Source organism: Bufo bufo, chromosome 4 (genome assembly GCF_905171765.1).
Source record: "Bufo bufo chromosome 4, aBufBuf1.1, whole genome shotgun sequence".
NCBI lineage: Eukaryota > Metazoa > Chordata > Amphibia > Anura > Bufonidae > Bufo > Bufo bufo.
The window spans coordinates 315,977,378-316,003,837 of record NC_053392.1 but is presented as its reverse complement, the minus strand read 5'-3'; the positions used below and the strand labels follow the sequence as shown (position 1 = coordinate 316,003,837).

Below are 26,460 nucleotides of genomic sequence, written 5' to 3'. Positions count from 1 at the left end.
TGCAGCTAAGGGGGCGTGTCCATGCTCTCCCTATCACAGCTCAAGGGGAGGGTCTTTTCTGCTGCAGCTATTTTACTGTAACTGCCACAGCTTCAGCTTTACTGAGCACATTCTTCCCCCTCAGTGAGGAGGACAAGAAATATAAAAAAGAACAAACAGCAGGTGGCGCTATACAGATACATTTTATTGAATAACTCAGTGGCTATAATACATTTATAAAAATATTCAGATCCAGGTGCTGGTTTGAAAACTATAGAATATTTTTTTGTGACATTGAAATCAATGGGACGGCTTGGGTGTAATTACACCTGCTCACCACTGCAGATGCAACGGCGAGAAGGTAAACCGTGAAGAGGAGGCAGCGCTGCCTCCTCTTCAAACAGCTGATCGGCGGGGGTGCCGGACCCCCGCCAATCAGATATTGATGACCTATCCTGAGGATAGGTCATCAATAAATATAACTCGGACAACCCCTTTAAAGTCTATGGGAAATATTAAAGGCAGGCCAAACTGTTGTTTTTTTCTAGCTGCATTTCACCGTTAAAGTGTTTTTTTTTTAGTTAATGGAATTTTTTATACTCTATTATACCTCATTGTCTGGCTTTTTTTCCCCTATGGACAGTCATTTTTTTAATAGTTTTATAAAGAAGGCCTATGCAATGTGTGTTGCCATTTTTTTAAACCTATGTAATACCCTACATGGGCAAAAATCCTTCAATAACACCTTAATAAAAAGGCTGACCAAATGGAGGGGGTCATTAAAGCTCAAAAACCTCTGAACAGTCCCAGTCCTGGATGTTGACAGCTGTCCCGCTTTCACTGTGTCTGCGTCCTGAGGATGCAGATACAGTTGAATGCAATGGTGAAGCAGGTCCAGGTCCTCCTACATTATGCATTAACAATATTGTTATGCAACTGTTATGTTCATGTAATGTGCCTGGTTCACCAGCAGGTGGCAGTGTATATGTCAGAGAGATCTTTAGATATAATGGAACTTACCATTCCATTCTCCCCCTTTTAGGCAAAAGTGGGCTAGTCCTGCTTCCTACCAAGTGAGGGGCTGCAGGAAGTGTCTAGTTCAGTTGTTCTAGGCTAGCGTTAGAAGCAGATGTGTCAAGATGTAGCAGCCAGGGGAAGGTCCCCCTCCTGCACCAGGAATCTCTCCAGAGGGAAGCAGCTCATAGAGCACTATGACTCCTTACAGATTTACAGACATTGTGTCACAAGGGGGTCAACAGCCAAAGGCACCCCACGCCAGAGACCAGCATCGTTGCAGAGTCCAGCTACCAGACTAAAGCCAAGTTTAGCACAGCAGAGAAGGATAAAGCTGAATATCCCAATTTGCCTGCCAGTTTATGCCAAAACCTGCTGGAACCAAGAGAAAGATCGTTTCTTGTACTGATGCAAGTGAGTCAAGTAAAGCTGTTGAACTTTATAAAGTCTGGACTCGACATATTCTCCAGCTCCACCATTACGCTCCTCTTTATTGCTTTGGAGCGTAACCCTGGGGAGCGACGGTATCCAGGTAGGAGCACTGTGACACACACAGAAAACTATTGAGGCCGCACCAATCTGCATCCGATAAACCTGGGACATGATCGGCCCTGGGGAAGGGGGTGGTGAGTTGCAGAAGTGGTCAGGTCCCTGTTCCACCATTCGCTCGCCGGTGATTTCCTCAGCAGCAGGTGCGATGAAGTGACGTCATTGTGCCTAGTGCGCTGTGGAGGAGAGCGCCACTGTGTGCGGAGGATGACACAGCATGGGCACCTGCTGCCTAAGAGAGCAGGACCTGCTCTGTTCACTGGGGGAACGGGCCTAGGGGCAGCATTATTGTAAGGGGCACTACTACTGTATGGGGGTATAACTACTGTGTGGAGATGCTAAGGGGGGACGACGACACTAAAAGGACATTCTAAGGTGTCAGGGCACTAACAAGCCATTCTTATTGGGAGGCGGGCACCAAGGGGTTATTCTAGGTGTGGGACACTATAGGGAGCATTCCACAGTATTGGATCAGCACTATGAGGGGGGCACTATGGGGAATGGGCATCTCCATCATGGACTGTGTGCATTGTACTGCGCTGCCTCACACTATATCTTTGGTATACTGTGGCTGGTCTGCAGAAAGGGTTAATACATCTCCACCATAGGACATTAGAAAGTTTCACGTCCCATCAGGTGAAGTACCGGGGGGACAGTGCGGTAACGCCTGGAGTGCACAGCCTCCAGTGGCCGCCGGAGAACTTTCCCTTCCCATCCAGCTGTGCCTTCACTTTCTGTTAGCGAGGAGCCAATGGCGAGGTGGCGGGCGTGGTTTGCGGCGGGCCGGCCCTCAGTGCAGCTGCTGACAGAGCGCTCATCCTCCGCGTCCATACTCGGTGGTGGCTCCTAACAATGGACGGTACGCGGCTCTCGTCAGGCGGATGATGCAGCGGCGCGGTAACGTAAAGCGAGGACGGGGCTGAGCCGGGATGCTGAAAGGAGGACGCCGGAGACACCGCAGGTCAGTACCTTCCCTTCACACAATAGCTGCATTCCTGCTCCGCCGGTGCCATGGACGCCCCCTCTTTAACCCTTGGTCTGCCAGTCATTCATTCCGAGGAGCGCCGGGGATCTGCCTGGTTAATGTGCTGCCTCTCTCTTCAGATGACATGATGGCCATGGACCTGACGATTTGGCTATCGATCATATTGGTGCCTAAGATGCTGGACATGGTGGGTGGGAGTCAGCAGTACATGGGTGGTCTTCACTCCTGGGATTTATACCACCATTGGCTATGTAAGGCCAGTGGATGGGGGTCCGGAGGTCGATTTTTGGATTGGATCGGGGGGCAATCTTTCGCTCTGTGGCCCCAGTCAGTCAGATTGGACCCTCCTGTATGGATTCCAGACACTTCTAGAGAGAGTTCACTAGACTAGAGAGGCAGGTATTACAGGATAGGGCCTGGAAAGTGGGCACGTCTGTATGTTATGGCTCCACCATATTCTGCAGCGCCGTACAGAGATCTGAATTCACCTACCAACGTCATGGAGATGCCAGGGGTGCACCGAGCCTTTCTGCTGCCTGAGGCGAAAACTGAAACTGCGCCCCCCTCTTCCCCAAATGCCAATTTCTTAACCTAAGCCCTTTGCCACGATGAAAGCGCTCATTGCCCATGGCTCTTTGGCTGCCCTCTCTTGCCGCAGCCTGGTGCTCCCTGAGGTGGTGCACCCCTGACCCTAGTGCTGACCACTGAGCCACCCTGCAGGTCACAGTTGGCCTCCTTACCATATTTACTACCGTGGGAGTCTGCGCTGCGCTAGAAAACATTGCCACCCACCTGAGCAGGGCTAGTAAGATTTCCAATGGGACTACACATTAAAGGGGTTTTGCTGCTGTCCACTTCTGGGTCCTGGCGGGACACGCAGGAAGTGACAGGAAATGCTTGCTCAACAAGTCACCTCTCCCGCTAGTATATTAGCTGGTCAGGCATTTCCAGTCACTTCCTTTATGTCAAACCGGGACAAGGAATGGACACCGGAGCAGAATCGGAGCATGACCTGCAAGGTGAGTAATGGGATTTTTCATTTGTAACCCATTCTGGCCCTGTGGAAGAATCCTTTCAAGGAGTTGTCCAGCCCTTTACAATTGGTGAGCTATCCCATGTGATGGCTAACCTACGGCTCTCTAGCCGTGGAAAGACTCCAGAACTCCATAGAAATGAATAGAGCATGCTGGGAGTTGTAGTTTCACCACAGCTGGAGTGCCAGAGGTTAGCCATCACTATCTGATCGTCAGGGGTCCACCACGCTGCAGCCCGTGCTCAGCTGTCAGCGCCAGAACTCCACAGCGCCACCCGTTTGCAGTGGACGGAGGTCGTTACTGCAGCACTGATCTCAGAGCAGCACTGCAGTAACCAGCTCTTTCCTCTGCACAACGGCCTGAGCTGTGGAGTTCGGGGACCTGATTGGTGGGGTGCATGTTGTTGGACCCCCGCTGATCAGATAGTGATGGCCTATCCTGAGTATGTCCACACAGGCCTTAAAATGCAGTGAAATATCCACAGTGGATTTTGGTACATATCTGCATGAATTAGGCTTTATTCACATGTCAGTGATTCACGGGCGTGTTCTGTCCATGTACCCATTCGTTTCACACAGAAGCATGCCCTATCAGACCCATTATAGGCCATGGGTTCATGAAAAACACGGATGCCATATGTGTTTCATGAGCCATTAAGAGGAGATGCTCTGAAAATTAAAGGGGTTGTCCGGGTTCACCCAGGCAGCAAGGCAAAGGCATTTTCTGGAGTTCCGGTGACAAACCGGGCTCTCCTTAGGGCTGCCAGGCAGAGGCTTCCGCCCCGGAAGCAGTAAGCCCGGTGACGTCACCGGCACTGATGGGCAGGCTTTAGTGCTGCCCGATCCTGTAATACGGCTAGGGCATAGCTAAAGCCCGCCCATCAGAGCCGGTGACGTCACTGAACACATTGCTAGGAGGAAGCCTCCGCCCAGCAGTGTGTTATTATAAATAAAAAGAGCCCTTGCCCTGCGCAGGATCACATGAAATGCTCCGATGCTAACATCAGGGGGGCTGCCTGGGTGAAATTGTGGGTATGTCCATGTTCAGCTCTGAATTCGGACAACTCCTTTAATTTTCAGCTGTATAGTGGAACACGGATGACACGTGTAGAGTAAGAAACAGACACGTGGACCGAACACGGATTCTTCATAGATACGTCGCTGACCATCTTATCACGGATTTCATAACGGACGTGTAAATGAGGACTAACTTGGGGGTTTTGGTGTGGATAAGGCCTTATTCACTCGTCAGTGTTTGGTCAGTGATTTCCATCAGTGATTGTGAGCCAAAACCAGGTGCATCTCTAAACACAGAACAGATGCAGATCTGTCCATTATACCTTATGTCTGTGGAGGCTCCACTACTGGTTGTGGCTCCTAGTCACTGACGTGTGAATAAGGCCTCATACACACGAACGTTGTTTGTTTCCATGTCCGTTCTGTTTTTTTTGCGGATAGGATATGGACCCATTCATTTCAATGGGTCCATAAAAAACGCAGACAGCACACCATGTGCTGTTCGCATCAGTATGTCCGTTCCGTAGCCTCGCAAAAAAAAAATAGAACATGTCCTATTCTTGTCCGTTTTAGGCATTGTTACAATGGATTTGCATATTTTTTATGGTCCTGTGCATGTAGCCTAAGGCCTGTGGGTTGCACCCTCTGCATTATAAAGGGTTAAATCCACTATGGAGCATAAATAGACATACTTCAGATTTTGAATCTGCACCACAGGTTAATTTATGGGTCGGATTTTTTTTCTTTTTGGATGCGATTTTCTTAAAGGAGTTTTCCAGGAGTTTACCTCCGGATAGGTCATCAATATCAGATCGGTTGGGGTCTCGATGTCCGTGACGTCGCATTCATCGGTTACATGGTCTAGGCACTGCTCAGTCCCATTTATTTAGATAAATACCTTTCCTTGTGGGGTACCCCCCCTCCCCCCGCTGATGCTGCCACCCTGAATGTTTTTTTTTCAAATATCGCTCCTATAGAGCTGAGGACATGGGTTGCTAGATGGCCGCTAGCACATCCGCAATACCCAGTCCCCATAGCTCTGTGTGCTTTTATTGTGTAAAAAAACTGATTTGATACATATGCAAATGACCTGCGATGAGTCCTCGTCTCACGTACAGGACTCGTCTCAGGTTAATTTGCATATGTATCAAATCCGTTTTTTTCCACAATAAAAGCACACAGAGCTATGGGGACTGGGTATTGTGGATGTGCTAGCGGCCATCTAGCAACCCATGTCCTCAGCTCTATACACAAAATCCCTGTGACAGGTTCCCTTTAAACCCATTGAAGTCTATAGGGAAGCCACTCTACAGGTAGTGTAACCGCACAGCAGGGTATTATCCACAAGTGAGCTTTGGCAACTCTCATTTACTGGTACTGTACTACACTGCAGTATTTCATTGTGGAAATCCGTATGTAATCCGCAGTGTGTGCAGTTACCCCAAAGCAGCCACATGTCAGCAAAAAGGACTCTGTTGGCATCCGTCTGGCCCATGGTATATGGGATGTTTTAGTAGGTATCTGGATACCACCCAGACATATACTGAAAGTAGGTGAGGCATGTGATAAGTGCTCCTAGAAGCGATGTATGGGAAGCTATAACAATCATGGGTCTACAAAAACCACACAGCGAGGTCAATGTCTCCGCACAACTGTGTTATCGGAAATAAGCAGTTTATGTCAACAGGTGATTCCACTTTTTCCACAAGTTATTTCATGATTTTCAATTTAATATATAAAAACTGTTGGAATGTTGTCAGTTCTTCAGAAGTGGTGTGTTCCTTGAAAGGGAGTCTATCGGCAGTTCTGACCATGCTAAACTGCTGACAGCACTAGGTAGGGGCGTGGGATATCAAGACAAACATACATTTTGTGGAGCAGGAGTAGTGTGAATATGAAGTTCTATTCTGCTTCACAGCCCCTCCCCTCTGCTCTGAGTGACAGCGTACGCTGCTGTTATTGCAGGTGTGCATACTGGTGGTGGATTCTAGATACATTTACTGATTATTTGGGGCTGTCCCTTCACTTGTTTGATGTGGATTGTTGAACCTGGAGGCAGAAGAGGTTATAATAGACAGGCACCAAACTGATTGGAGACCATGCTTTTGCCTAGATTCTAGCATGTAGCAGCCAACCAGGAGACCACTACAGCTGTCACTCAATCAGCAGGGAGGGGCTGTAAAGCACCGCCTCCTAGGCAAATTGCGGATCCGCAGAACACGGATACCGGCCGTGTACGTTCCGCATTTTGCGGACTACACATGGCCGGCACTATATAGAGAATGCCTATTCTTGTCCGCAATCGCAGACAAGAATAGGACATGCTCCTTTTTTTTTTTTGCTGGGCCGCGGAACAGAACAACGGATGCGGACAGCACACGGTGTGCTGTCTGCATCTTTTGCGGCCCCATTGAAATGAATGGGTCTGCACCCCTTCCGCAAGAAATTGTGGAACCGATGCGGATCCATTTATACGGTCGTTTGAATGCACCCTAAGGCTGCTACAAGAATAGAATGGCCATAGTAAATTAAAGGGGTATTCAAGTCAGGGCAGGTTTTGACATATTACTAGCATATGCTATCACTTGTTGAATGGTGGGATTTTTACCATTTATGATTGTAATTGCTGTGTCCCATTAATTCTGGTCATCTGCGGGGTCTTATTGTGGGACTCCATTGGTCTGCAGGTTATGGCAAACACAGCAACCCTGCTGCTAGGCTAAACCCCCTTGGCACTGGGCCACACCAACCCACAGGCACAGCACTACAGCTGTTTTGCACCATGTAAACTGCAGTGCTAACATGCTATTATCTACGGGCAGCCTTGGGGTCCCTACACACATGAATTTGGCGCTGGATTTTTTTTTTTTTTTCCCTTTTAAAAGAAGCCAGAATAACTGTTTTTTGGGGGTGTTTTTTGCCATATTTTTTGTGACTGTTTTTCTGGCATTTTTTTTTTTACAATGCGTCTTACTGCTAGCATTTCTTCATGGCATTTTATCCCTTTAGAGAAAGTGGTGTCAAAATGCCTTAAAAAACTCTAGCTAATTTAACAAAAACACTGAAAAAACCCATCCACCACCAGGTGCAGCTCCCCGCCTCTCCCATTGAAGTGAATGGGAGCTCACTGCGCATTTTCGGCGGCTCTATAGAAATGAATGGAGGGCGGCTGCGCATACGCAGTACTCCGTTCTCCTTGTAGGTGCAGGTCCCAGAGGTGGGACCTGCACCTATCAGACAATGGGGGCATATCCTAGCGATATACCCACATTGTCTAAGATGGGATAACTCCTTTAAGGCTGGCAGCTCAGGGGTGTGCCCTTTCTGCTGCAGCTCTCACTACAACTGTCATTGTCACGGTTTCTATAAGAAGATCTGGCTTGTGGCAATTGAAGGATGGAACTGAGCAGGTGTGACTACCTTGGTACATGGATGTGCTTGTTACCATACAGATTAAACACCAGGGGGCGACATTGTAACGCAGTAAAGAGAATATTACACAATTGGAACATTTTTGTAACAGAAAGGAAATTACTAAATTAGTTTTTCATGCTGAATTATATTAAAATTACATGTAATGGTGGCCCAACCTCTAAGTTTATAATTAATGTACCTCAGTAACTTCCAGGTAAGTTCTGTGCCAAAGAAGAAATGATCCCCATTTGTAAACTATACAGTAATGTCTGAAAAGGTGTGGTAAAACGGAACAAGCAAACGCACGTAACCGTAAGACTGGGAAAGATCACTGCAACCCAAAGTCCATTTTAGTCTTAGGCCTCAGGCTGAATTGGATGGACGTGTGTCTTCTTCAGCCTTTTATGCACACGACTGTATGTATTTTGTGGTCCTCAGGTTGTGGATCTGCAAAATACGGATACCGTCCGTGTTGCTTCTGCACTTTGCAGACCCATTGACTTCATTGGATCCATGGTCCGCATTTTGCAGCCAAGTATAGGACATGATTAGTATTGAGCGAACTTCTGTTTTCAAGTTCGGTGTACAAGGTTCGGGGATATCTAAGAATTACGTTATGGATTCCATAACTTGTGGTCCGTGGTAGTGGAATCCATAACGGAATTCTTCGATAACCCGAACCTTGTACGCCGAACTTAAAAACAGAAGTTTGCTTATCCCTAGACATGCTATATCTATTTGTGGAATGGACATACAGATGAGGAAAGCACACGGAACATCAGACCATGGAGCCATTGAATTCAGTAGTTCTGCAGAAAAACAATGTACACATGGACCGCATCTCACTTTTTATGGACCGCAAAACAGTCGTATGCATGAGGGCTTACAAACTCTAGTACCAGACCAGTGGCCAGTTTTGGGTGGAAATGGACTGTTAACAGAGAAGCATTGCACATTTACTTGTATGAAAATCCTCCACCAGGTACCTATCGGTTCTACAAACTTATCAGAAGGTTGTGGGGTGGGGGTCTAGGCAGGAGGACCCTCGGAGTCCCTCCAGGAGAGCAGTGTGCAGATTCCCAGACTTCCACAGCTGAGCGCTTCTGCCCTCTTGTTTTTAGTGATTGGTCGAGATCCACCACTGATCAAAACTTCTGACCTGTCAAAGGTCTTATGAAATGATAGGTACGCTTTAAAGTATTTAATGCTGTTTGAAAAAACTTTTAATATGTCATAGTGACATATCCAAAGTTTTGATAAGTGGGGGTCTGAGTGCTGAGACCCCCATTGATTTCTAGAGCGAGAAGAGAGAAGCCCTCACATAGCACACTCTCCTCACTGCAGTGAAAGTCTGTGGGCCTGTCTCCATTCCATCTCCTGCAGATGGCGCTGTCATCTCGTCCTAGCGACCCGCGAGGGTCTTGGCACTCAAAAGTTTTTTCAAAGTTCTAAAGCCAATGATTTATTTCAGGGTGGATTTGATTTAAATCACTAGTCAGTAAGGTTTGATTTAAATCATAGTTTTCTACATAAAGACTAATTCTTGCTGGTATAACTTATAATATGCAAGTAGATAAAGATTGTTAGAATAGCAACTTTTCATATTAGTTTTTTATCCCCAGTTTAATAGGTTAATCATTTATATTTGGATAACTTTTCTGTTGTACTTAGGAAAGAGAAAAATAATAATTACATTTAATAACAACAATTTAAATAGATTTATTTAACTGAAACAATATCATTACAGCATATGTTATTTGCTTAAACATCTTCTTGTGCCGATCTAGTCCACTCCAAACAATCAGAAAAATATTATTTCTATTCACTGAACTTCTTTAAACTTAGTACTGAAGGGGTTGATTCTGTATTCATAGGTTTGTAGAAGTTAGGATTAAGGTCTTTTTCTCAACTCTGTTCACGTTATAACATTTTTGCTGTGAAGAAGAGGCATGTGATCTCTGCTGAGTCAAATTCAGTTTTGAGAACTGCAAAAGTAAACCAAGCATCTGTGATAATATCTTGTAGGCAGAGAAACTGCCCAATAATCTTACAAAAACCTCTGGAAGAGCATGACATTGTGAATGGATTAATGGAGTTTATTTACCCAAAAAATTAAACATATACAGCCTTAGGGTCCTTTCACACGTCCGTTGTTTCTTTCCTGATCTGTTCAGTTTTTTGCGGAACAGATCTGGACCAGTTCTGTACCCATTCATTTTCAATGGGTCCTGAAAAAAAATCAGACATTGAGCTGTACGATTTTTTTCAGGACCCATTGAAAATGAATGTGTACAGAACTGGTCCAGATCTGTTCCGCAAAAAACGGAACAGATCAGGAAAGAAACAACGGACGTGTGAATGGACCCTTATTCTACATAATTAAAAAACTAATCTTCATGATGGAATAACCTTTGGATGGTAATATAGTTTCCTCCAAAAAGCATTTTATATTTTAAAAAATCTGATTTTTTTTTTTTTAATTTAAATCGGATTTAAATAAAAAAAATTTTTTAGATTTTTATCCACCCTGATTATTGTTAGCATCTGGGAGGCAAAGTGCACTACATTTTTAATGTATTTGTTTTTGTACTGCCATGGCACTTTTTCCAGTATCATGTCCTGTGGCCATTGCTCACACCCCTTTTTGTGGCACATCACACCCTCTCAACGAAGGTATGGGCTCCAGGGCTGACTCTTAATGCAGCATGCCAGTGCCACTTACATGGAAGGCTGTTTTCCAAGAGGACCACTTGTAGAATTGTGGTCGTGAGACCAAGGACAGGATCTGTATGGAGTTGGTGTGCTCTCCCGTCTTTACCTAGGTTTTCCTTGGTTACTCAAGCTTCCTCCAACACTCCAAAAACCTGCCCATGTCTGCACACATCCTTGCATGAAGTTCATGCCTCCTAATTGGCATATTAGATATTAAACAAGTATGGCTGCGCTGCTTTATTTATTTTCTGCACTTATATATATTTATACATATGCTTGTAACATTTATGGCATAGGACATGTGAGTTAATGCGGACCCACTACTTGGACCCCCACCCACTTTGAAAGCATGCCCCATTTTTAAATGTCTTGTGAACCCCTGTCAGATCCTCTAGAAGTTGCAGGCTCCTAATTGTGTTGCTCTGAGCCGCTTTCAGCAGCGTACTTGCAGTGCGATTAGATGAGGCTGACCTTTCACAGAAGTCAGAGGAACTTATATAGACTGTCACTGCCAAGAAGACTGTGACCGATACGGCTAATTATCACTTTACATGATGACTTTTCAGAACATATTGCAAAACCAATTAACACATTCTGAGATACACAATCTATCGGAAGCATTCAGCACTTTGGAGATGCTAGCGTCGTGCCTTATCGTTCATATGCATAATAAATCTGTTTGGATGGCACATGTACCATGTCACCTGGGAGCAAATGGGCAATAAGATGGGCGGTGCAGGAGCGAAGGCGCCGTTCAACATTCGTAGTATTTCCATTTTTGCAGAAGCAATATATTTCACATCATGAGGCACTAGTGCAGATCTGGCAGTTTTTATAAATGTGCCCACTGTGTTACCTATTACAGTATGGTTGGACGAAGTAGAGTGTCTTGTGTGGCTCAATACCACACACTGGTCAGATGAATGACCGATACAAGCATTAGGGACTAAGACATTGCTTTTGCAGAGTAACTTAGTTTGTAAGCGCTGAAAGACATCCATCTACTGGTATTTTAGCCCCCCCCCCCCCCCCCCCAAACTGAAATCCTTCCAGACTCTAAGGGCTCTTGCACACGACCGTATGTATTTTGCGGTCCGCAAAAAACATGGATGACGTCCGTGTGCATTCCATATTTTGCAGAACAGAACAGCTGGCCCCTAATAGAACAGTACTAAACTTGTCCGTAGTGCGGACAATAATAGGACATGTTCTGTTTTTTTGCTGAACGGAAATACGGACATACGGAAATGAATGGTTCCGTATACAGTCCTCAAAAAACCCCGGAACGGACATGGAAAGAAAATACGTTCGTGTGCATGAGCCCTTACCCAGTGTATTACCATTTAGTATGTACTGCTGACTTGTATTTCCCCATCCCATGTGCATAACCTTAGGACATTTATCATTGTTAACCCTTTCAGTACCCAGACAGTTTTTGTGTTTTGTCCTGCCTCTTTCTAAGAGCCATGCCTTTTTTTTTCTTTTCTTTTCACATAGCTGGATAAGGGCTTGTTTTTTGCAGGGCAAGTTGTATTTGTTTAAAGAGGTTGTCTGGGTTCAGAGTTGAACCCGGACATATCCCCATTATCTATAAAATAAACATACATCAAAAAATCTTATATAAGATTTTTTTGATGTATGTTTATTTTATAGGCATTGGTTATAGTAACTAGGGTGTCTTTATACTTCTGACCTGGAGTTATTTTACGGATTTGCAATTATCAGTATATGTATCAATAAAAATAGTGTGAATACATTAAATTTGTGTTCCGGATATTAGAGTGCCCATCTATTCTTTTGATTTATATCCCCATTATCACCCAGGCAGCCCCCCTGATATGGAAAGTCTCCGATGCTCTCCTTTGCCCTGCGCCGAATCGTGCAGGGCAAAGGCTTTTTTGGTAGTTACGGTGACGTGTCGGGCTCACCATGGGGAAAGCTAGGCAGAGGTTTGGTGACATCACCGGATCTGATGGGTGGGCCTGTAAAGCGGCTAGGGCAGCTCCATAGCCGGTGACGTCACCAGCAACACTGCTAGAGGGAAGCCTCCGCCCAGCAGTGTAAAAATATAAACAAAACAGCCCTTGCCCTGCACGATGCAGGGCAAGGGAGAGCATTTGAGCATGAAATGGGCTGCCTGGGTGAAAATGGGGATATGTCCGGTTTCAGCTGTAAACCCCGACAACCCCTTTAATAGTAATGGCTTCCGTTATGGTTTTGTCTTTATGGCATTCACTGTGCGGTCAGGCTTCTTTCACATCTCCAGCCTGATCCAGTGGTCTGTTCTAGCATAAATACCGGCTGTCGGACGGACAAATAACACTGCATGCAGCAGTGTTTTTCTGTCCAAAATGCGGCATTTATGCCGGAAAGTGGCCGAGTCCCAATATAGTCAATGAGGATCTGGCGGCAAGGTATGAACTTCGGCAGACTGTTCTTAGCCTGCTGGATATGATGACCGAAGATGTGAAGAGAACCTAAAATGATGTAACAGGCTTATTTTCTGGGTCAGTATGATTACAGCGTGTTTTTTCTTCACATCGTCATTTGCTGAAATTTTTTAAATTTCCATCAAAATAGCTGTGTGAGCTGTTTTAGCGGGACCAGCTGTAGTTTTTCTTGGTTACATTTTGGGGTACATATCACTCTTTGATTTATTTGTTTTGTGGGGACTGAGGTGATAATGTTGGCCAATTTGCTGTTGCCTGTTCACTGCGCACCACAGGGTGTTGATTTTACATTTTTAAAATATTTTTGGGTATATTTTATACTTTTAAAAAAGTCCCTAAGGGGACTTTAACATGCAATTCTTTGATCACTTATACCAGGGGTAGGCAACCTCCGGCACTCCAGCTGTTGTAAAACTACAACTCCCAACATGCATACTTGCACTGCTCTTCTCAGAACTATCATAGAAATGAATGGAGCATGCTGGGAATTGTAGTTTCACAACAGCTGGAGTGCCGGAGGTTGCTGATCCCTGACTTATACCATAGACTGTAATAGTATACTATTGCAGTCTATGGGATTTTTACTTAAAAAGCAGTTTGACTTCGCCTGGGATCCTTCACAAAGTCCCAGGCTGCCACAGCAACTGGTCAGAACACCACAATTGACTGCAGCATTTGAGGGGCTAAATAACCAGTATCCGAATTATCTATGCTATTCTTTCAGACAGCATGGAAGAGTTGGAGGGCTGCAGGGATAGACTGCCAAGCTACAGGGAGGGGAAAAGAGACATAGATTCTCTCTCTTCCCTATAAATTTGTGTTTGTTAGAATCCAAACTTTTGGGGAAATTCTGTATAAATTCCGAAACGGTAGAATCGATTTGCTAATCCTTATTGTAATTTCATTTTTTTTTTTAGATTGTCTTTCGAATTTTCACTTTTACAGATTTTTGGTCTTTCCTGTTCTGGTGATTTTATGAAGAAATGTGCATGTAACTTTGAGTGTGTAACCACCCCACTGAACTGAATGGGGACACAGTTGTAATTACACCTGCTCACCACTGCAATGTCAACAGCGAGCAGGTAAATAGGTAAGAGACCGAGCGCTGAGTTCTCTTCATACAGCTGATCAGCGGGGGTACCAATAGTCAGGCCCCCATTGATCTGATATTGATGACCTATCCTGAGAATTGGTCATCAATATAGGACAAGGAAGAGGAGCCCTTTAAGTGAAAGGTATCATTATATTCAGCTGAGCTAGCCCTACAAGGCGTTGTGCTTGCTATAACTGTGCATTTCCTAGTTACAGATTCCCTTTTAAGATGACCTTTTCAGTATGTGGACATAATAGTATAGGGTAGGGGTGGGCGATATGGCCTAAAATCTATATTGCGATATAATTTTAAGCATGTGCGATATATATTGCGATATATTGTTTTCTATATTTGGGGGGCGTGTTTAAACTTTTTTTTACTTTTTATTTAATAACTATTAGTCTCCTTAAGGGCTAGAACGTAGAACCCTTGTCATATTCACCCTGATAGAGCTCTATTAGGGTGAATAGGACTTTACACTCTCCCTGCTGCCCTGTGCCCCCTCCCCTAAACGGTGCCATCCACAGATCCCCCCCCCCTCCCCTAAACGGTGCCATCCACAGATCCCCCCCTCCCCTAAACGGTGCCATCCACAGATCCCCCCCCCCTCCCCTTAACGGTGCCATCCACAGATCCCCCCCCTCCCCTAAACGGTGCCATCCACAGATCCCCCCCCCCCTCCCCTAAACGGTGCCATCCACAGATCCCCCCCCCCCCTCCCCTAAACGGTGCCATCCACAGATCCCCCCCCCCCTCCCCTAAACGGTGCCATCCACAGATCCCCCCCCCCCCTCCCCTAAACGGTGCCATCCACAGATCCCCCCCCCCTCCCCTAAACGGTGCCATCCACAGCCCCCCCCCCCCCCCCTAAACGGTGCCATCCACAGATCCCCCCCCCCCCTCCCCTAAACGGTGCCATCCACAGATCCCCCCCCCCTCCCCTAAACGGTGCCATCCACAGATCCCCCCCCCCCCCCTCCCCTAAACGGTGCCATCCACAGATCCCCCCCCGACGCTCACAGGAATACATTTAAAAACTAATCAGTAACTTTAACTTTATTAATTGGTGATCTCTTTACTGTATACCTTACTAGGTCTTAGCTCCGGTAACAGCAGGCAGTGCGGGGGGCGGCGCTCACTCACTGACGTCACGCGCCTGCGCCGCCTAGTGGGAGGAGCAGGCTTGTGACGTCAGTGAGTGAGCGCCGCCCGCCCGCACTGCCTGCTGTTATCGGAGCTAAGACCTAAGGTATACAGTAAAGAGATCACCAATTAATAAAGTTAAAGTTACTGATTCGTTTTTAAATGTTCTACTGTCAGCGGCGTGGCCCTGTATATTCTAACCCCCAGGCAAGCGTCCCTGTCACCATGGGAACGCCTGGGGGTTAGAATATACCATCGGATTTGAGTTTTCACGCACTCACTGAGATCGTGAAAACTCAATGATTTACTGTCAGTCCCTCCCCTCCTCCTCTTGTCATTGGTGGTCAGCGGCAGCCGCGCACAGTGGGGAGGGAGGGACTCTCTCCTTCTCCACTGTGCTCAGTGTGCCGGCTCAGGAGAAGATGGTGCGCGCAGAGAGCGCGATCATATCGCGGTCCGGCGATATAGGCGATATGCTCAAAATCCATATCGTGGCACAAATTTATATTGCATATCGCCTATATCGTCTATATCGCCCACCCCTAGTATAGGGGTTCTCATGATCAGAGACATTCTCAATTAGCTATGACAGTGACTCACTGAAAAGTGCAGCTATCCCTTTGTAGCATGTTTGCATTTGAAGGGTATTCCTGGAATTATTTAACCACTTCATCGCCACCCATAAACTACAAATGTCCTATGGGTGGTTGTTTATCTCTGAATGGACATTTTAGAACCAAAATAGTACCAATAAAACTGTCACCTTATCCCCTAGTTTCCAAAATGGTGTCACTTTTGGGAGTTTCTACTGTAGCAAAATCGGCCTTCAAAAGACCATATAGCGCTCCTTTTCTTCTGCGCCCTTCTGTGTGCCCTTACATCAGTTTACGACCACATGTGGGGTGTTTCTGTAAACTGCAGAATCAGGGTAATAAATATTGAGTTTTGTTTGGCTGTTAACCCTCGATGTGTTAAAGAAAAAAATGGAAAATCTGCCAAAAAAGTGAAAATTTTGAAATTTGATCTTTTTTTTCCTTTAACAAAGTTTGTAAAATCAGTTTTGAGCAGGGGCGTAACGATCGCGGTCGCAGGGAGTGCGACTGCGACCGGGCCCGGCGGGGGGAGGGGGCCCGCTGTACTAACATGTAATGAAGCGCTGTGAAGGGGCCCGGCATGAAGTACAGTGACAATGCCGGGCCCCGTCAGGGCGCTCCATTACATGTTTAATATGAGGCAAGGTGGGGGAGGTTTGCGCAGAGGGGGTGGGAGGAAGAGGGAGGACGCGCGTACTCACTCACATACACTCGGCCCGGCAGTTCTTGTCACTGCCGGGCTGTCTCCAGATCATCAGTGAAGCAGGAGCTCTAGCGCTCCCTCTGCTGGCCGCACATCGGGCTGCTGGCTGTGGGAGGAGCTCTGAAGGCCCGGGAAACTGCCTTTAGTACAGCCAGCAGCGCGATGTGAGTGTGGCAGCGCAACATCAGGGAAGAGGGTAAGTATGTGTTTTTTTTTTATTTTCCTAACACTGCAGACTGGGGGCAAAGGGGAAGGGGGGGGGGGTTGATGGGCACAACTAGAGTGAGGGGGCACAAAAGTGGGCATCTCTACTGAGGGGGCACCTAATCTGCCATAACCACTGTGAGGGGCACATATGTGGGCATATCTAATGTGAGGGGCACATAATCTGGCATAACCACTGTAGGGGGGCACATATCTGGCATAACTACTGTGAGGGGGGCACATATAAAGGCATAACTATGAGATGGCACATATAAAGGCATAACTACTGTGAGGGGGGCACATAATCTGGCATAACCACTGTGAGGGGCACATATGTGGGCATATTTAATGTGAGGGGCACATAATATGGCATAACCACTGTAGGGGGCACATATCTGGTCATAACTACTGTGAGGGGCACATAGTCTGGCATAACTACTGTGAGGGGGAACATATCTGGCCATATCCACTGTGAGGGGCACATATCTGGGCATAACTACTGTGAGTGGGCACATATCTGGGCATAACCACTGTGAGCGGGCACATATCTGGGCATATCCACTGTGAGGGGCACATATCTGGGCATATCCACTGTGAGGGGCACATATCTGGCATAAATACCGTGAGGGGGCATATATTTGGCATAACTACTGTTAGGGGGCACATATTTGGCATAACTACTGTGAGGGGCACATATCTGGGCATAACTACTGTGACAGGAACAAAGGTGGGCATAACTGCTGTGAGGGGCCACAAGAAGGACATAACTTTTGTGAAGGGACCACAAGGTGGGCTTAATTACTGTGAAAGGCCACAAGATGGGCATTACTACTGTGAGGGGCCACAATGTGGACATTAGTACTGTGTGGTAGCACTTAGGGGAAATGTCCTAAATTACCCTGCTATACATTGGCATAGCTCAGTCTACCAGGCCAGCAGAGCGCCCCCAGCTGGTAGTTTCACAGGGGTAGTCACCATCCCTTCCTTATGTGATTATTCTTTTTTTTTCTATCACCACAGGGACCTTGTTCTGGATCCAGCGGACATCACACCGACGCCAGCGACACCCTGGATGAGGTAGGACCAGATTTTATTAGGATTGGGTGAGTGTAGCCATGCATTGGGCTCTTTCACACGAGCGGATCCCGTGTGGCTAATCTGCTGTGTGAAAGAGAGCCAAGCCCCGCTCCGGACAGCAGAGACACCGAGCAGTAACATGATTGATAATGCTCCATGCCTCTCTATGATCGTTTTGCTACAAAATCACGGTGACCACTTTATCTCCCTGTGATTTTTTAGTAAAAAGGTCACAGAGAGGCACGGAGCATTATCAATCGCGTTACTGCTCCGTGTCTCTGCTGTCCGGAATGGGGCTTGGCCCTCATTCACGCAGCGGACTAGCCACACGGGAAAGCCATTAGTAAGAAAATCTGCCGCTTCTTTATAAAAATCGGGGGGTAGGGGGGCCCCGATACAAAGTTTGCACTGGGGCCCATAACACTCTAGTTACGCCACTGGTTTTGAGTAACTCGAGGGGTGTCATTTATGGGGGGTTTCCACTATGTATGCCCCACAAAGTGACTTCAGACCTGAACTGGTCCTTTAAAAAGTGGGTTTTGAAAAATTTCTTCGAATTGCTTCTAAAATTCTAGGCCTTCTAACGTCCTAAAAAAACAAAATGACAGTTACGAAATGATGCCAACATAAAGTCATATGAGGAATGTTAAGTTAGAAATATTTTATGAGGTATAACTTTCTGTTTTAAAAGCAGAGAAATAGAAATTTAGAAAATTGCGAATAAAAAAAAAAATGTATGTAATTATTTTTTTTTCATAAATAAAGGTGAAATATATTGACTCAAATTTATCATGACTATCATGAAGTACAATGTGTCACGAGAAAACAATCTCAAAATGGCTTGAACAAATAAGTGTTCCAAAGCTATTACCACATATAGTGACACATGTCAGAATTGAAAAATTAGGCCTAGTCAGGAAGGGGGCAAATGGCTCGGTCTGGAAGTCTGGAAGTGGTTAAAATGGCCACCTGTCCTAGAATGTGAGCAGGACTGGGTGTGTCCACTTGCAGAGCTGTCTAGGGGATGAGGGGTTGGGGCTTTACTATACACTATGCTTCGGCACTTGCATATACTACATATTGGTGAGTTTTCCTGTCAGGCTGCTCAGCCATGATGGCATATGTAGTGAGGCCCTATCCCTCACTGCCCCCCCCCCCCCCTCCCAGGCAGCTCTGCAATAGGTGGTAGCCAGTCCTCCTCACATGCTAGGACAGGTTGCCGGTGGCCATTTAAAATAATTTCCAGAGAACCCCTTTTTATGCTTTATTTCAAGTACCACTGAGAGGATTTGGAAAGGTATATTGCCACTACTCCTACTAAAAGGAAGTTTTTGAAAGAATTGGCTTCATAGCTATGATCCGAAGCCCGATTCACTCAACACTACTCCTCAACAAACATAGGCTAGTTTATAAATGTCTAATAAAACTCTAGACAGCACAAGTTAGAAGTTCCCTCTGGGTCATTAACTCAAACCTCCCACTATGGGAAAAACTGGTATGTGTTGTGCCTAGTACAGGACCTGAAGGGACTGTATGTGATACAGGGATTCACTTTGGTTTATAATATGTCTGTACTGATTTGTATACAGGAATTGTATATTTAGCACCAAATAGTTTTTTTTTTTTTTTTTTTTACATTAAAGGGGTTATCCCACTTCGCATTTTCATACTTACCTGCTGCCAGCGCGCCGTTCACTTCCTGGATTCTGGCTAGGTCGGGCTTCATCTTGATTGAAGTCTTTTCCCGGCCGGGCCGCGCGCTGGACTGAATGCGCATGCGCGTTGGTGACTTATTGCTGGCCAGTATAGTACAGAGCCGGCGTGCGCGTTCGCTGATCTGTACTATTCTGGCCAAGAAGAAGTCGCTATCGCGCATGCGCGGCGGCGTGCTCATTCAGGACAGCAAGTGGCCCGGCCAGGAGAAAAGAAGAAGTCTTCTGCGCAAGCGCGGCCACCTGGATTCTGGAGAAGAGTGGTGGCCGTAACCAGGGGAGACTGAATGCCAACAATGAGGTAAGTGGGGATTAATTCCCGGTGGGAATTGGTTAATCAAATATATTTACAAAAATGATCACTGTCAAATCATTAACAGATTTAACAGTGATCATTATGATGGGAATACCCCTTTAACCTCTTCTACCCCAGGCCAGTTTTCACCTTCCTGCCCAGGCCATTTTTTGCAAATCTGACGTGTCACTATGTGTGGTAATAGCTTTGGAACACTTATTTTTGCAAGCTATTCTGAGATTGTTTTCTCGTGACACATTGTAGTTCTTAATAGTCATAAATTTGAGTCAATATATTTCACCTTTATTTGTGAAAAAATCCCAAATTTGCCAAAAACTTGGAAAAATTCCAAAATGTTCAAATTTCTATTTCTCTACTTTTCTAATAGATAGTGATACCTCATATAGTTATTACTTTACATTTCCCATATGGCTAATTCATGTTTGGATCATTTTGAAAATGACATTTTATTTTTTGGGGACGTTAGAGGGCTTATAACAGGGATGGCCTACCTGAGGCTCTCCAGCTGTTGCAAAACTACAACTCCCAGCATGCCCAGACTGCCTACAGCTATTAGCCTACAGCAGGGCATGGTGGGAGTTATAGTTTTACAACAGCTGGAGAGCCACAGGTTGGCCATGCCTGGCTTAGAAGTTTGGAAGCAAATCTTGAAATTTTTTGGAAAATTTCCAAAACCCACTTTTTAAAGACCAGTTCAGGTCTGAAGTCACTTTGTGAGGCTTACATAATAGAAACCACTCAAAAATGACCCCATTTTTGAAACTACACCCCTCAAGGTATTCAAAACAGATTTTACAAACTTTGTTAACCCTTTAGGTGTTCCACAAGAATTAATGGAAAATGGAGATGACATTTCAGAATTTCATTTTTTTGGCAGATTTTACCCTTGCTTTGCTACTGGAAAAAATGGATTAACAGCCAAACAAAACCCTGATTCTGCGGTTTACAGAAACACCCCACATGTGGTCGTAAACTGCTGTATGGCCACACGGCAGGGCGCAGAAGAAAAGGAGCGCTATATGTTTTTTTTAAAGGCAGATTTTGCTGAACTGGTTCCCACCCGCTCCGGTGCCCACCCAATCACCATGACGTACTATTACGTCAAATTGTGGGAACGCAGTGGCTTCCATGACGTAATAGTACGTCATGTGTCGGGAAGGGGTTAAGGGAATACTAAACCTATAAATAAATGTTAAAAGTAAACAAAAAGTATAGTTGTCCCCATTGTTTGTCAGTCTTGGGCGATCTCTTCCATCTTTCGCTCATGGCCCTCTGAGGGAGCAGGGTTTGGGAAAGGGGTGGGTGTTAATGTTTCTTTGTCTGACTACGGGGGGTGCTGTTGCTTCAGCCAGTTATCTTACAGCTAGACACAGGACTGAGGAGAAAGTGGGGCATGGATGAGTTCTTGGGGGACAGAGTAAAGATTTCAATATATATTTCTCTGTTATAATTGTAATCCGAGGCAAAATAGGATGGAAGGAAATGAGGAAATAAAAGAAGTGAACTAGTTTTTATAACATAAGGGCTAAACAACAATATTGTATAAGTTACACACATAATATGTCACACACCTCAGCACAGGAAATAAAATATACAACCATGTTGTATCAAAGTCACGTCTGCATCTTTGGAACAACTGGAAAACAAGAATCAAGTCGCCGTGTAGCCCTAGCCTAAGGCTAAGTGTACAGTCGTGGCCAAAAGTTTTGAGAATTACATAAATATTGGAAAAGTTGCTGCTTAAAGGGATTCTGTCACCTCCTTTTACGATTTTAAGCTGACACCATCGCTATGTTGACTAAAGTAGCTTATTTCCAGGACTCTTCTTTTTACTTTATTTCATTTAGTAGTTTTGATGTAAAAGCGATTTTTATGTTATGCTAATTAGGGTCCAAGGTGCCCAGAGGGGCGTTTTACTCACTCTCCGGTGCCCAGTGACGCCCCCCTGCAGTGCCCAAGACAGCCTCCTGATAATCAAAACGCCTCCCACAGCCCCGGCAAACGGTTCCGCCCCCTCCCCACGTCATAATCTACCTTATAGATATGCCCCGTCCTCCTTCCTGTCTGCGGCCAGAAAACTTGCGCAGGCGTAGTACCGCCTGCGGCCTGCGCGATCATCAACCTCCTGAGGGCAACAGCCTCAAAAGTCTCACTGGGCATGCGCCGAGCTCAGTGATGTGACCTGAGCGCTGTTGCCCTCAGGACGTTGATGATCGCGCAGGCGGTACTGCGCCTGCGCGAGTTTTCTGCTTGCAGACAGGAAGGAGGAAAACGTTGACATTTTGGGTCCATGGCCTGGAAACTCCCCAGATCATAATCCCATTGAGAACTTGTGGTCAATCCTCAAGAGGCGGGTGGACAAACAAAAACCCACTAATTCTGACAAACTCCAAGAAGTGATTATGAAAGAATGGGTTGCTATCAGTCAGGAATTGGCCCAGAAGTTGATTGAGAGCATGCCCAGTCGAATTGCAGAGGTCCTGAAAAAGAAGGGCCAACACTGCAAATACTGACTCTTTGCATAAATGTCATGTAATTGTCGATAAAAGCCTTTGAAACGTATGTAGTGCGTGTAATTATATTTCACTACATCACAGAAACAACTGAAACAAAGATCTAAAAGCAGTTTAGCAGCAAACTTTGTGAAAACTAATATTTGTGTCATTCTCAAAACTTTTGGCCACGACTGTACTCTTTGCATTTTGCTGAAAAAAAATGGCACTATATGTACGACTGGGGTTGTTTTTTGGGAAGCACATGGATTTCTGCAAGCACCAATCAGATGAATGGAGCTGATTTTCAGTCGCAGGAATTCTCTGCAACAAATTCTGCCACGACCACCTATCTGTGCAAAAAATTCTACAAAAAAACAAAACTACAGCCCCACTGTTAATTCATGCTTTAATGTTGCAGATGTTTTTGTAGCCAGTGGCTTATGATGCTAAACAGAAAACTTGAGCTGTAAGCCTCCATCAGTTGCCACATTTATGGAGACATTCTCACCTACAGTATGTACATATGGAGCATGTGGAATCTAACACAAAATCTCTGGCTTTTGTAGGAAATTTGGAGCATATGAACATTAGAGGCCCATTGGGATATTTAAGGGATCCTTGTTATGGCTCTGTAAAAAAAAAAAAACAGAGCCACAATATGTCTCCATACATAAGGTTACTAATAAAAGTTGAATAGTTTTTACAGAAACTGCTGTGACTGAGCATCCATTCCTTAACTTTGAATATGGTATTGTGTTGTGTTTTGTCTTCATTGAAGTCGATGGCGACAAATTGCCACAAGGTGTTATGCAGCAATGAGAAATAATAAACCAAGATAAGATTTTATGATGAGATGAAGGCTGCAATTTTACCATTTACCACAGGTTTAGGATTGGACCAGTTATTGGGAACAAACCTTTCTACGCTCGTTCCCAATAATTGAACGTTGATCACCCAACAGACGATAAAAACCCACCCTTGTCAGGTGACCCGATCGTTGATGTAGTCCGTAAAAGGGTAGTTTGTAGGCAGCCTATCACAGTGACTCTGTGTGCGGATGAATGATCACAGTAACGATTGTTCCTCCCATACATAGGGGGTGATTGCTGCATGTAAAATGATCAAGAAGCAATGGTTCGTTACCTGAGTGTCTGGCCATATAAATGGGCACTTTTAGTGTTTATTTCTAAAGTGTCGGTGTCTGCTTCTGTTTTTACGGTTACTATAGTCTATAACATTGAACCTGAGCATTTCCTTCTTCTGGTGCTTTGTAAGCTAGGATATTGAGCTGTGATTTGGTTGATATCATCTATGACATCCAGATTACAAAATGTAAGGAAATGGTGGTTAAAGTGGTGACTTTGTGTGATTATACCTGCAGAGCTGGAAATGCGTCTGTTGGGAAAGAAATGTGTGTAAACCAATATCTTTATCACCTTTCGTAAAATAGCTGATTCAGTCTGTAAGATTCAATTTAAAAACTAGCCGGGTGTTTTAGAAGCTGAAGTGATTAGGTAGACGGATGCACAAATGTGTGTGGGTTTTATCAGGTTTTTCTTGGCACATTCTTACAGGGATCTGTGTATGTGTAGATAGATATGAGATAGATGGATGGATGATAATAGGTAGATGGATATTAGATATATTCACTCTGGTAGACAGGACAAGCGGACGCAGTATAGAGGCAAAGATCAGTTTATAACTTAAAAACTTCAGTATTTTATTCACACTTATGGCAACAAAACAGTACGACAGTCCATTTGCAGTTTTGGTGTTCGTTCACACCTAGACAGTTCATACAGCAAAAGAGTCACCTGTTATCCTAGGTGTTAGTTCGCACCCGATCGGCATTGCTCAGGACAGAGCAGACCTTCCAAACCCAGGCCTCCAGCCTAGCACACGGCTCAGATCCCAATCCAGCAATTGCCATAGCTCCTCTGTCTGTCAGAGAGGGAGGTAATTACCACCAGCTGACACTGCTGGCTGTTTTTTTTATATAGGCCAGTCAAGACCCGGCCTGGAACTTTGGGAGTAGTCACCCACCCAGCACTTTGACTACTCCCAGTAAGAGCCGTCCCGGATCAGCTATTACAGCTGGTGTCAAACAGCATCTGCTGCTGACACATGAAAACTGGCTCTTACTCCACCGAGGCCAGGAACCTCGGTGACGCATACCTTTCGTCAACGACTGTCCCTTGCGCCTTCCTACAATAGATATTAGATAGATAGATTGATTGATATGAGAGTGGCAAAAAACTACGGAGAAGAGCTGGGAGGAAACACCCCAAAAATAAAACGTATGTAATGGCAACCAGACAACAAAAGAAATAAGAGACTATACATATGATCAGAATTTACATGATGTCATTAATTTGTCCCAAGTCACACTGACAGAAGATCAGTTGGGTGTTTTATCCTTAGGACTGAATTTTGTTCCTATTAGGGATTTTGATTTGTTTACCACAATCCTGGATGTGAATAAATTTATACGCAATTTAACCCTTAGGAGACATTTCTCTGATATACCGGTCAGTAGTCAGACAGAAGGGATGAATAGGGAGCCAATCATGAAGGAATATACTGGTTTGTCTTTCCGGGAACTAATGTCGTTAGTTAGTCTTGTTGATTTACAAATAGAAAATGCTTGCTTTTCTCTTACAACTATAGGGCAGGAATTTAAAACCACTAATGCTCGATATTATCCAGTGAAATCCCATACAGAGAGTATGGATGTTTTCCAAGAGGTATTGGAAAGGGAGCTTACTACAATATATAAGTGTAAATCCAATAGAAAGTATAATCTTACTAGGGAACAGAGGGGAGCACTTAAACTATTGGAAGATCGGTCTGATCTTGTTATCAAAATGGCTGACAGAGGGGGGGTCAGTTGTGGTATTGGACAAGGAGACCTATTTCCAACAGATGGTAGATTTGTTGTCTGATGCCTCCACATACAGGAAGATAGATAGAAACCCTTTGGAGAAATACCAAGGGGAATTTTCAGTTATTCTAGATAAGGGTAGAAATAATGGTTTTCGAAGTGAGAAAGAACATGACTTCCTGTGTGTGGAGGCTCCGATAACACCAATCATACATGCTCTCCCAAAAACACATACAATATTTACCCACCTCCACTCAGACCAATAGTATCGGGAATTGGGTCGTTACTAGAAGGAATGGGAGAGTGGTTGGATGCTCTGATACAGTCTTTAGTTAAGAGATTACCAGGCTATATAAAAGATTCATTTGCTGTACTTTTTTGGGAAAACGTTGAAGGGAGAATATAAATGGTTAACTATGGATGTAGTCTCCCTGTACCCCTCTATTCCTCATAATATAGCTCTGGGATTTATTCGGGCATGGAGGAATTGTAGCACGAATATTGCCTTCCAGAGAGCATGTCAACTAATACGGGACCGCCTTAGATATAGGGGGTATGCCGACTGGATGTTGTCCAGAGCTTTGTATATTGCCCAAAATAAAAATAGGAAGGACCTATTAGTTAAATCAAAAAGGAATATGTCAACACAAAGGGAAATGGGGAACAGGGAGATAGCTACACTTGTTCTCACTTACAGCAGACAGTTCCCCTAAATAGAACAGGCAATATGTAAGTGTCTTCTGATTTTATGAGGACAGTATTTTATATATGCAGAATTGTGCCAAGGAGACCAATAGGTGATCGCCTTCGGTTTTTACCCGTATTCACACTACATCGACACATACTTGGATGAAATATCAGGATTTTACTGGATGTGGGACACACCCCTGCAGAATTTTTTTTTAAAATATTTGTGCAAAAGTTTATTTCAGTAATGCAACTTAAAGGGGTTGTCCGGGTTCAGAGCTGAACCCAGACATACCGTTATTTTAACCCTGCAAGCATCCGAGGCTAGCATCGGAGCTCTTTTGTTTATCATAACACACTGCCGAGCGGAAACTTCCGCCCGGCAGTGTGTTTGTTGACGTCA

The 26,460-nt window shown here is 45.0% G+C and overlaps 1 protein-coding gene across 1 annotated transcript in view; it reads left to right on the top strand.

The window, feature by feature from the left end:
* The first annotated feature begins 2,332 nt into the window (after positions 1 to 2,332).
* GPR63 (G protein-coupled receptor 63) overlaps positions 2,333 to 26,460 on the top strand; it is a 34,023-nt gene continuing 9,895 nt past the window's right edge. Inside the window, exon 1 of the mRNA XM_040426827.1 lies at positions 2,333 to 2,503. The gene's annotated coding sequence lies outside the window, so the exon portion shown is untranslated. The remainder of the gene's footprint in view (positions 2,504 to 26,460) is intronic.